Here is a 12,867-nt window from a genome sequence, read left to right on the forward strand (position 1 = left end):
GGACAACGTGGAGCCTCCCAATTTTTGGCTGCCCTGCCTAAGGGCTATACTATAATACACCCACTTCCTGACACTGGACACTTAATGTTTTGAGGCCCTCATGCACGTCTCTATCCAGGGACAACGTGGAGCCTCCCAATTTTTGGCTGCCCTGCCTAAGGGCTATACTACAATAGACCCACTTCCTTACAATGGGCACTTCAGGTTTACAGGCCATCATGCACGTCTGTATGCAGGGGCATTGGTGAACCTCACAATTTTGGACTGCCCTGGCAAAGGAAAATACTACAAAGACTCAGTTCCTCAAAATGGGCACATTAGACTCAGAGGCCTTTATGTACGTCTCTTCTCAGGGACATCGGAGTGCCACACAATGTTTTACGTAAAATCTTTCATGTATTGATCTCAAAAAGTAACATACATTAGCTCTATCTCACTATTGGGTATGTGCCCTTAACATTTCCGCTATGAAAAATCATTTTGGTGTCATTTTGGAAGGTTTTCTGGTGAGTCCGTAAAAATGGCGTAAAACGCGGACAAAATTATTCACAGCTGTGACTTTTGAGTGATAAATGCTTCAAGGGGTCTTCCCCATGCTGTTGCCATGTCATTTGAGCACTCTTCGGAGACTTTTGTGCCATTTTTAGGGTTTCTACATGCTGCCGGTGGTCATTTCACAAAAATACTCGGGTCTCCCATAGGATAACATTGGGCTCGGTGCTCGGGCCGAGTACACGAGTATCTTGGGAGGCTCGGCCCGAGCTTCGAGCACCCGAGCTTTTTAGTACTCGCTCATCACTACTAATAAACCTAAAAAATAAAAATAAATTGAATAAAAATCATGAATGTTGTGTTATAACAGGAAATTCGGTGTAAGAATGAATATCCGGGATGAGAGTTCAGCGAATGAGTTATAGAAATTGTTACAAAAAGGAGTGTGTACGGTTTATGCGTAAATTTTCAGAATGCGTACATGAAAATTATATGTATGTGAGAATGTCCCCCATGCTTTGTAAAAAGTTATTTATGAAAATGTAAATAAAATATATAAAAATGCCTAATTATTTATAATTTATGAGAAAGATATATATGTATGGAAGAATGTTATAAGGTGTCCAAGAACCATAAAGAAAAAGGGTGCATATATAATGTTAGAGGTCTAGAGTTCCACCAGGCTATATCACCCCTAAAGAAATAGAAAGAAGACCTTACTACCTGTGTACCCCAAAAAAAGCTATATTTCTTAGCCAGGATTATGGTGGAGATATGCACAAGTGAAATAAGAATATAAAGTAATACAATAAGATTATAAAACCAATATGTGTGCATTCATGCACCACCCGGTACGCTACCCTTGCCAAATTGCTCACTCTAGATCCCCACACGATCCATGAAGCCGTTCCCCCGGTCACACCGCCTGCTGCCGGTTCCCACTCATCCCTGGGGGAGTTAGGCGAGTGGTATCGAGAGCTACATGTCGGCACTGATGATATCCCCATACACCACAAGGAAGGGGTATACCGGGTGGTACAGGAGTATGAGCGGGTTTTTAGCAAGCACCCTCTAGATTTTGGGCAGATTAAAGGGGTTCAACACCACATCCCTACCGGTACACACTCCCCTATTAAAGAGAGATACAGGCCTATTCCCCCTGCGCACTACCAATGCGCCAAAGACATGTTGAGGAACATGAAGGAGGCAGGGGTTATTAGGGACAGCTGTAGTCCCTGGGCCGCTCCGTTGGTGCTGGTTAAGAAGAAGGATGGCACCATGCGGATGTGTGTGGATTACCGGAAGATTAACCAGATAACGCATAAGGATGCTTACCCTCTGCCCCGCATCAAAGAGTCCCTGGCCTCGCTGAGAACCGCTAACTACTTCTCCACCCTTGACCTCACCAGCGGGTACTGGCAGGTGGCCGTGGCACCGGAAGACCGAGAGAAGACTGCCTATGGGACCGTTTTGCTGTACTTGGATGATGTGATTGTGTACTCACAGACGTATGAAGCCCACCTGGAGCACCTAGCCGAGGTGTTCGCGTCCCTTGCCAAGTATGGGATGAAGTTGAAGCCCTCAAAGTGTCATCTGCTGAAACCCAGAGTGCAGTACCTAGGACATGTGGTTGGTGCGGAAGGTGTCGCCCCCAACCCCGAGAAGATCACCGCCATCCAAGACTGGCCGAGACCGACCACAGTGAGGGAAGTGAGGCAGTTTCTGGGCCTGGTGGGATATTACCGTCGCTTCATTAAGGGGTACACAAAGATGGCTGCCCCCATGCAAGACCTCCTCGTAGGACAGACCAAGGGTGGTAGATCCCTAGTAGCCCCATTGGTGTGGGAAGAAAAGCATGAGGAATCCTTCCGCCAGCTGAGAACAGCCCTGACCGGAGAGGAAATCCTAGCGTACCCTGACTACAGCCGCCCATTCATCCTCTACACCGACGCCAGCAATGTGGGCTTGGGGGCTGTTCTATCCCAGGTCCAAGACAGAAGGGAAAAGGTAATAGCTTATGCTAGCCGAAAACTCCGACCGACTGAGAGGAACCCTGAGAACTACATCTCCTTCAAGCTTGAGCTCTTGGCACTGGTGTGGGCTATCACCGAGCGGTTCCGCCATTACCTGGCAGCAGCCAAGTTCACCGCGTACACAGACAATAACCTGCTGACCCATCTAGATACGGCCAAGCTGGGCGCGTTGGAGCAGCGGTGGGTGACCAGGTTAGCCAACTACGATTTCACCATCAAGTACCGGGCCGGCCGTACCAACGTCAATGCCAATGCACTCTCCCGGATGCCCCACCTGTCGGAAGAGGGGCCAGAGGATGATGACCTCGAAGAGATCGAGTTGCCTGCATTTCACCGGCCATTCACTGAGAAGGTGCACGTCTACCAACAACGGGTGAACCTGGATCCGCTGCCCCGACAGGACTGGCAGGAAGCTCAGGACCAGGCACCTGCTGTCCGCCTGGTCAAGACTCTAGTGGAACAGGGTTCTGCTGGGATAGACCCTGCTGCCCCTGCCGAAGCCCAACGTCTGTGGCAAGAACAGACCCGGCTATACCTACACCAGGGGAAGTTGTATCGCGAGCTGATTAATCCAAAGACTCACGAGAAGATCCGCCAGCTGGTGATTCCCCAGGCTAACGTGCCCACCGTCCTGCAAGCATACCATGATGGTGCAGTGCACTTCGGGTGGAAGAAGCTAGAGATGTTGTTAAGAGAGCGGTTCTATTGGAGTGGAATGCGGGAATCTGTGGAGGCCTGGTGCCGAGAATGTGGCCCTTGCGCATTGAGAAGGAAGGACGAGGCCAGCCAGAAGGCACCCCTACACCCGATCATTACACACCAACCGCTGGAGCTGGTTGCCCTTGACCATGTAAAGCTCACCCCCAGCCGAAGTGGGTACACCTACGCTCTGACCATCGTAGACCACTACTCGAGGTTCCTGGTGGTTGTCCCAGTTAAGGACTTAACCGGCCGCACCGCTGCTAAGGCTTTCCAGGCTTATTTCTGTTGACCGCATTGGTACCCGGAGAGGGTGCTTACCGACCAGGGTCCGGCCTTTGAAGCAGAGGTATTCCAGGAATTCTGCCAGTTGTACGGCTGCAAGAAAATCCGGACCACGCCTTACCACGCCCAAACCAATGGCATTTGTGAAAAGATGAACCACTTGGTCCTGGGCCTCCTCAAGACGTTACCACTGGAAGAGCGGAACCTGTGGCTGGAGAAGCTACCTGACCTGGTCGATATGTACAACAAAATCCCTTCCAGCTCTACGAAATGCACTCCAGCATACCTGATGAGAGCTCGTCCCGGCCGGCTACCAGTGGATCTGGAAATGGGCTTGGAAGCTTCAGAAGCACTCCTGTCGACAGCTGAATGGGACACTCGGCGGAGGACACAGTACCGACAGGTCCAGGAGTATGTTGAAAAGAACTTGTGCCGGAGTCGGGGACAACAGGAGCAGTGCTTCAACAAGAAGGCGCCTGCCGGTTCCTTCCAACCTGGGGATGTAGTGCTGAAGCGGAAAAGAAGGGCCCACAAGCTGGATGATCAATGGGAAAAAACCCCGTATGTAGTCCAGCCCACAGGATGGGAGAATGGGAAGGCCTACCAGATCAGCCGTGACCAGGGGGGGACTTTGGCCACGGTTTCCCGAGACCACCTGAAGAAGTGCCCACCAGCATTGAGAGTAGCGGATGAGGCTCCAGTTCCCAGTCCAGTGGAGAAGGAAAAAGAGGTAATCCACACCATGATGGGTGATTTTCCAGCAGACTGGCCTACACAGAACGGTGCGGTGATCCTTCCAGTGATACTGTTCCCACAACCCGTGGATGAAGAAATGATGGAAACGGTTAACCGCGAGCCAGTGCCCAGGGATGTACCTGTACCCAGCTCCCCTACGCCTCCGCCTGCCCCACATGATAGCAGGGAGGAGGAACTGACTGTTCCCTCTGCCCCACTGCCTGTCACCACTGACACCGGACCCCGAAGGTCCACTCGCCCCAACCTAGGTAGACCCCCACTTAGGTACAGGGAAACTACTCTTTAAAAGGGGGGGGCTTTATGTGTTGAGTGTACCAGTTTGAAAGTTTTAAATGATAAGTAAAGATGATCAACCAAAGAAGTTTACCTGATTGAACCGTGATTAAACCGGCCGTTGCCGGCAACTGTTGTCCCCGTAGGGACTGTGCAACCATTGCGTAAGGAACTGCTTACGGACAAGCCCGAGAACTTGCAGGGCAACCACAAACTTAGTGCAATGTAAATAAAAATGTTTGTTGGCTTGACACCGTTACCGCCTCCGGAGAGGCTGATTTGGGAGGATGGGCCTGGAGGAAAGGGATGGCCTAGGCCCGCCACTACCGTAACCGGTGGCGATCCTCCGGGGGTTCAGGGGTCCCCTTGGACGTGGGCCCCCTGAAAGAGACAGAACCCGCTCGGGCAACTTGGTGCTGGACTGGGGTCAAGGGGTGCTGCCCGCTTCTTAGGGGCAGCATCAGGGCCAGGTTGTTTGGGTGGGAGAAGAGCGGAAGCTGTACCGTTGTAAAATGTTTATGATGCTTTTACATGTTTTACCGTTTTATTCTTTTTCAGTTGTGAAAATAAAACCGGTGATGGACGGGCAGCCCGCGGACGGTCTGCATTTTACTATAGGGGAATGTGGCGCCCTGGACAAGCCAGGTCGTCACAGGTACTACACCAACACACTCTACACTCCGGCTAGGCACACCGAAGCTAAACACAAATCCTAGTTGCCTTCCTCCAGGGGCTGATGTCCACACCAGGGGGTGGGCCAGGCGGTTGATCCCACCCACCGAGGAGTTCACAGTCCTGGAGGCGGGAAAAGGAGTCAGATTAGAGATCAGTTTTGGAGTTAGAGAAGTGAAGAGGAGAGGAGACTGACCGTGTCCGGGTGTGTGGCCCGGGCACTCAGCAAGGTTGGCAGACGGTGGTGACCTTCTGCAGGAGAGGCTGATTGGAGTGAACCGTACGGACCGGGGATGGGCGGTGGCCCGCCGGTACCAGATCGGGGAGTGAAGAGAAGCCAGCACCATCCGGCAGGGCCTACGGACCCCAACCGGGCTAGGAGTCGCCGTAAAACCGGTCAAATCCGTTAGCGACAGGAACCTCCAGGGTTTCCCAGCAGTCAAGACCCGATTGAAGGCAACAGCTCACACCGTAGAGGGAAGCACAGTCACCGCCAAGGCTACAGTTCCCAGGGCCAGAGCCTGCGGGCAAAAGGGGCTCCCTCAGCATCCATCCAAGCTGGGGAGCGGGTTACCGGTGGGAAGCCCGCTAGATTTTGGGGGAATAAAAGGGGTCCAACACCACATCCCCACAGGTGCACACCCACCCATCAAAGAGAGCTATAAGCCAATACCACCTTCACATTGCCAGTGTACCAAGGACATGTTGAGCAACATGAAGGCGGCTGGGGTTATCCGTGACAGTTGTAGCCTTTGGGCAGCTCTGTTGATCCTGTTAAAAAAGAAGGACGGCACCACTCCCCGTATTGAGGAATCGCTAGCTGCATTGAGAACTGCAAATTATTTTTCTACCCTTGATCTCACTAGTCACTATTGGCAAGTGTCCGTTGCTGAGGCAGACCGGGAGAAGACCGCCTTCGCCACCCCTATGGGTCTCTGCGAGTTCAAAAGCATGCCCTTCGAGCTGTGCAATGCGCCAGGAACCTTCCAGAGGCTGATGGAATGCTGCTTGGGACAAGATTTTAGGGTGTATAAAAAGGGAGATTAGATCCCGTGATCCCAACGTATTGTTACACCTCTATAAATCACTTGTAAGGCTACATCTGGAATATGGGAACCAGTTTTGGGCTCCACATTTTAATAAGGACATTCAGAAGTTAGAGTCAGTTCAAAGGTGGGCAACTAGACTACTACAAGGAATGGAAGGCCTCCCATATGATGACAAGTTGAAAAAGTTATTAAGTGATTATTGGCTGCAATGGGGCTTTCTGGCTGGTGCCAGCCTCTCTTCTTAGCACACAGGAACCACAATCCCTACACCATGCTTCAATGGATTCTCTCATCCCAGCCCAGTAAAACTACATATTTTACACAGTCATAAGCAGCCAAAAGGGATCTATTCTATTCAATTGCAAATGATCTAGATAAGACTGAGAATAAGATACTGCACGGGACATAGCAGAGTTGGTCAAGTTGAGTGGAGATGAGTTTGCTATTTGGCACAGCTTTTTGCATCAATAAAGCAAGTAAAAGGTGTGAAAGATAAAAAAAAGGGTGAAAGTGTGAAAAGTGAATTGGCCAAATTGAGGTGCATATAAAGTTTTTGCTTTCTTTCAATTCACTAATGGGGCTCATTTGAATCAGGTGAATTGAGTTCTGCTTTTGGAAACTGGGTTAAGAAGGGGTGCACCGGTCCTGGAGGTACTGCAATACCAGGTCAATGCGTGCAGTGGACAGAGCAAGATTTTTTCCATCTCCTTGTTCTAAAAATCCATTTAATATATGGTCCCCAGAGAGGGGACGTATCAGATATTAAACTGATAAGAACAGATTTAATTTTTTTTTTTTCTGTTTATCAGTAGGACTTCAAAATAACAAAGGTGATCGCCTCCCGTTGCCTGGGAACCGTCCAGGCACAAGAGGGCTATGTGTCACCAGAAGGCGCACACACTTCCTCAAGGCCGGCAGACCTTGAGGCACCTTCCAGTACCGACCAAGGTAGCGTCCTCCGAAACTACACTTGATCTTAGCCAAAAGGCCGAGAAGCTATAACCCGAATTGGTTACGGCCTTGAGTGGCACCCTGGCCTATACCGGACACATCTTAGGGAGAGGGAGACAAACCCACGCCTACAGAAGACATTTTGTCACCCAAGCCAACCCTTGAAAAGGCTGTTTTGCAGAGCAAAAACAAGAAGAATGGTGCTTTTTGCAGCCGCCGCCCACTGCAATGAATCTGAATAACTCCTCCTTTTGGACACAAGCACCTCCCCTCCCCCTTGCAGTCTTTCCAATTCATGATACAAAAAGACGGACGGACAGGACAGGACAGGACAGGCTGCCTGACTTTCCGTCACTGCCACCCTTTGCCATCCTTGCCCGTAGAAAGCCCTTTCATCATCCCCAAACCCTAATCTTTTCCCTTCCCTTCCCAGATGCGTCTCACTCCCTTTCATTAGGAAGTGAGCGCAGCCTTTTCTCCGTTCTGCACATGCGCGACGTTAAACACAAATGCGCAGGCGTGCGTTCCATTACCCTCACTGCATTCCACTCCCATACAGGAAGTGGGCGCAGTTATTACTACGGTCGCACATAAAAGAACCCACGGCCACCACTGCACATAGCTGACTCCACCACAGGACACCCACTTCTACACCAACGCAGGTAAGACAGGATCGGCACCTCTATGCTCCCGTTACAATCAGGCTCAGTCACCATGTGATAACGCTCTCAACTCTTTAGTTGCAGGCTCCCCTTGCTTCACCTCCACTGGCTGTGCTGCCATTTCCTCTCCCACCTGGAAGGTATACTTTATTCCACTATTTTCCTGTTTCTCTCTTCCCCCTTTTCCCATAACCTACTTTTATCTGCATTTGTGGGGTATCTATATGCTATTTACATCATAGTTTTATTCATTAATATGGAAGGGAAGAGTGCCCATGAGAGTGTTGAACTGCGGAGAGCAAGAGATTAAGCTGCTCCGATTTGCCACCATTGATAAGCTGTTCTCAGTAGATACACATGCTATCCAAACAGCAGCATCCACCATTGCTTCAGCCCACCCATTCAGTGACAGCTCACCAAGTCAGCCAGAGGAGTGGTGTAAGGAATTACACGTAGGCACTGACTCCACACCTTCACATCACAAGAAGGGGGTCTACAGGCTAGTGCAAGAATACGAGCAAGTCTTCAGCAAACATCCGCTAGACTTTTGAAGAATAAAAGGGGTCAAACACTACATCCCCACAAGTGCACACCCACCCATCAAAGAGAGATATAAGCCAAAACTACCTGCACATTACCAGTGTACCAAGGACATGTTGAGCAACATGAAGGAGGCTGGGGTTATCCGTGACAGTTGTAGCCTCTGGGCAGCTCCGTTGGTCCTGTTAAAGAAGAAGGACAGCACCACTCCCCTGTATTGAGGAATAGCTAGCTGCATTGAGAACTGCAAATTATTTTTCTACCCTTGATCTCACTAGTCGCTATTGGCAAGTGTCCGTTGCTGAGGCAGACCGGGAGAAGACCGCCTTTGCCACCCCGATGGGTCTCTGCGAGTTCAAAAGCATGCCCTTCGAGCTGTGCAATTTGCCAGGAACCTTCCAGAGGCTGATGGAATGCTGCTTGGGACACCGAAACTTTGAAACGGTACTGCTATACCTTTATGATGTTATTGTTTATTCTAAAGCAAACAAGATTTTAGGGTGTATAAAAAGGGAGATTAGATCCGGTGATCCCAACGTATTGTTACCCCTCTATAAATCACTTGTAAGGCCACATCTGGAATATGGGGTAAAGTCCTGAGCAGGTTGATAACCATTGGTTTGAGCATGGTAGGGTGTAGTGCGCATCTTCCTGCATCGGTAAAAGCTGCAGAAGTCCTTGAAGATTTCCGCTTCAAAGGCTGTGCCTTGATCTGTGAGGACTCTCTCTGAGTAGCCATGAGGTCTGCATAAGTGTGCTTGGAAGACCTTCGCTGCAGTATGGGCCATTAGATCTTTGACTTGTACCACAACCATAAATCTCGAGTAGTTGTCTACCATCGTAAGTGCATACGTGAGCTCGCCTCGATATTCTGCAACAAAACTCCCTTTTTCGATTTCAGTTTCAGCAAACACTCCTCTTCCTGTAGAAAATATTTATCATTACCTAAGACAGTCATTCTAATGCATGACAATATTAAGGCAATTTAGTTAAAACTTGTTTTAACTCACCTTTAAGGGGATTGATGTATTTCATGGTCAATCCAGGTTTGTCAGTGATGGCACTGACATAATGTATGGCGTCTTTTTCGGGCGTTATCCTTTGCCTTTTCATTGTGAAAATCCAGTTGCCTATATCAAAGCAAATTCTACTACTTGTAAAGTATGCAGAAAATGAAATGTAGAACATATAACATCAACTGCTTAGGAACGCATCATAGGTTAGTACTTAAAAGGATATTGTCATGTTCTAGTCATAATGCAAGCTGGACATTTTTCATGTTACCCTGTAATCGCCGGCCTGTTCTAATGCTCACAAGCCAAGATATAGGCTCAGCTGCTAAGGCTTCCCTCTGCCTTCTGAATGAAACTTGAATATGTCTGGGTCACTGTGTATATAGCAGGTGCTCAGAAAAAATAAGAGTCAATTCAATAGAAATAGCTCTGGCACACTATAGTGATCAATAACGTAAGAAAAGAACTCTTGGAATGCTGAAAATTCTTTATTTGTGCAAAAGGATAATTCATCCAACGTTTCGACCTTGTTTTTAGGTCTTTATCAAGGATAAAGTTATCTAAGATCATAAAGGGTTACAAAACCATATAAACACGTAATTAGTACATAGTACAACATAACAGTACAATATATTGCTACTTGAGAGTACAATGGGTCAAATGACCATGATGCACATACAAAAAATTTTTCCAAAGCCATAGTGAAAACATTTGTACTGAGGAAAGAAAATTTCCACATGACCTATCTGGAGAAACATTCTGGATCAAACAACCAAAAATAGTCAAGCAGGTAAATACACACCTATATGGATAACAGGATGATATGTGTTCAATTGTATAGCGTCATTGCCATTAAGGTACAAATGGAAAACTTGCAATCCTATATAGTGAAGGAAATGAACACATATCATATCAAAGAACACAGGAACATGGGTGTGAGAAAAACCTCAATGTTTATACTTTGTTCTTTATAATGGTGTGAACATGTATATGTCTCAGTACCTTATGCACGTGAGAATTCTAGTGAGTAGATCATGAAAGCCTATTTCAGAACTGGAATCGGTAAATAATTGTAGGTGGAATCTAAATGAAAAGATGGTACAAGTGTTATCATGACACGTGGGCTATAACACAATGGACCGTGTGACAAAGAAGAAAGGAGAGAAAGAAGAGGAAGAAAATGCAACTACCTGTAACATTACGTGATAGTCACTGGTAAGTATCACTTGACAATTCAAATGAAAAAGGATTCCTTTATTAAAGGGTTCTCAGTCGCCTCAGGATCATGAAATACTAGGGTAAATGATATGAGAATGGGTAAGAAGCACCACTAAAGGAAATATGAGATGCAGGACATATATCTATAAACCCCTGAACTACATGATAGAAATAAAAAGAAGAAAAAAAGAAAAAAAAGAAGAAAGAAGAAGAACACATAGAATGCGGAAAGAGAATGGGTACAACTACCTGAGTTACTGCAGGGAGGCCCCTGGTTGGTATTGTGAGGGTTAGTGGAATTCCTTCACTGAAGGGTTCTCAGTTGCCTCAGGTTCGTGAAAAATGCTATAGACAAATAATGCCCGGAGAAAAGGGGTTCATATACAGCGAATAATGGTAATACAAGGTACATGTGTCACATGTAATAGTATATATATATATATTGTACTAAGCTCTACACCAGAAATAGAAAGTAGTCCCTCTGCCTTCTGTCTAGGTGCCCTGAGTTATGTCCTGTAAACTGTCACAGGGACCCAGACACACATGTGTAGTAGGGGAATATCCCTGCTGAGATGCCAGTGCTAGAGCACTCGTTTGCTGTGGAGTTGAACGCTATGTGAGCAGTTCTTACCTTCAATGAGCAGAAGTCTCTTTTTTCAGATTTCAATATCTCTGTGGGTATCTGGCAGAAATATGGAATACTCTTTACTGCTAAGACCCTGTACACCACTCCCACTAAAGGGGGCTTTACACGCTGCGACATCGCTAATGCGGAGTCGTTGGGGTCACGGAATTTGTGACGCACATCCGGCCGCATTAGCGATGTTGCTGCGTGTGACACCGATGAGCGATTTTGCATCGCTGCAAAAACGTGCAAAATCGCTCATCGGTGACATGGGTCTCCATTCTCGATTATCGTTACTGCAGCAGTAACGATGTAGTTCGTCGCTCCTGCGGCAGCACACATCGCTCCGTGTGACACCGCAGAAACGAGGAACCTCTCCTTACCTGCCTCCCAGCCGCTATGAGGAAGGAAGGAGGTGGGCGGGATGTTCCGGCCACTCATCTCCGCCCCTCCGCTGCTATTGGGCGGTCGCTCAGTGACGTCGCTGTGACGCCGCACGGACCGCCCCCTTAGAAAGGAGGCGGTTCGCCGGTCACAGCGACGTTGCTGGGCAGGTAAGTATGTGTGACGGGTCTGGTCGGTGTTGTGCAGCATGGGCAGCGATTTGCCCGTGTCGCGCAACAGATGGGGGCGGGTATCCACACTAGCGATATCGGGACCGATATCGCAGTGTGTAAAGTAGCCTTTAATAAACTGTGTAAAGGATTTTAAGTAAAAATCCACAATAAACCAGCGCTAGATGGGTTTTTATAATTTTATTAATAGACCACAAATAAAAAATTTTTTGCTATCCTTGTTTCAAGACAGAGTATTTGATAATATACAATACACTGATTATTACTAAAACCAAGGACCACATAAAACAAGGACCACATAAAATAAAAAATGAAAGTAATGAGAATAAAATTCTTTTGTATAACCAATTAACTTCGAGGTGATACAATATTCACATTGATTTAGTTTTACCAGTCTAATGTAATGCCCCGGCCGGTGGCATATATTTTGTTTGGTTAATAATTTAGACTTATACAATGAAAGATGTACTATACCACCCCTGGCTAACTTACAAGTTTTAAGTTGTACAATATAAGTTTGCGACGTTATATTCATATATAGGAAGGCAAACAATATTGGCAATTTAGTGGCACCCACCATACGTAATCTTACAGCACCTAATAAGGGAGGATTATTTGGCCTGAAAGGTTTTTTTCCATGCAAAAGCTGTATAGTATGTAAGAATACAAAAAATATTTCACGGAAATCCTTCTTACAGGGGCAGTCAGAAGTCATGATTAGAGAATTTATTACATGTCAATCAAAGGGAGTAGTATATTGCATTCAATGTCCCTGTCAGAAAAAATACATTGAGAGAACTATTAGACCCCTATGGAAAAGGGTGGGTGAGCACATTAGAAGTGTTAAAAATAAATGTACTAAGCACCCCCTATCCAGACATTATGTGTTAAAACATGGAGGGTCCTTCAAAGGATCCCAAGTATGGGGCGTACAAAAAATAACTAAGGATTGGAGAGGTGGCGATTTCATTAAAAAAATGTCACGAGCAGAAAGCCAATGGATTTTTGAATTGAACACCTTGAA

The 12,867-nt window shown here is 47.3% G+C and overlaps 1 pseudogene; it reads right to left on the minus strand.

Moving 5' to 3' along the window:
* Positions 1 to 6,888: 6,888 nt before the first annotated feature.
* Positions 6,889 to 7,094, minus strand: LOC142280721 (U2 spliceosomal RNA; annotated as a pseudogene).
* Between the last annotated feature and the right edge of the window lie 5,773 nt (positions 7,095 to 12,867).

This window comes from Anomaloglossus baeobatrachus, unplaced genomic scaffold (assembly GCF_048569485.1).
Source record: "Anomaloglossus baeobatrachus isolate aAnoBae1 unplaced genomic scaffold, aAnoBae1.hap1 Scaffold_4620, whole genome shotgun sequence".
Lineage (NCBI taxonomy): Eukaryota > Metazoa > Chordata > Amphibia > Anura > Aromobatidae > Anomaloglossus > Anomaloglossus baeobatrachus.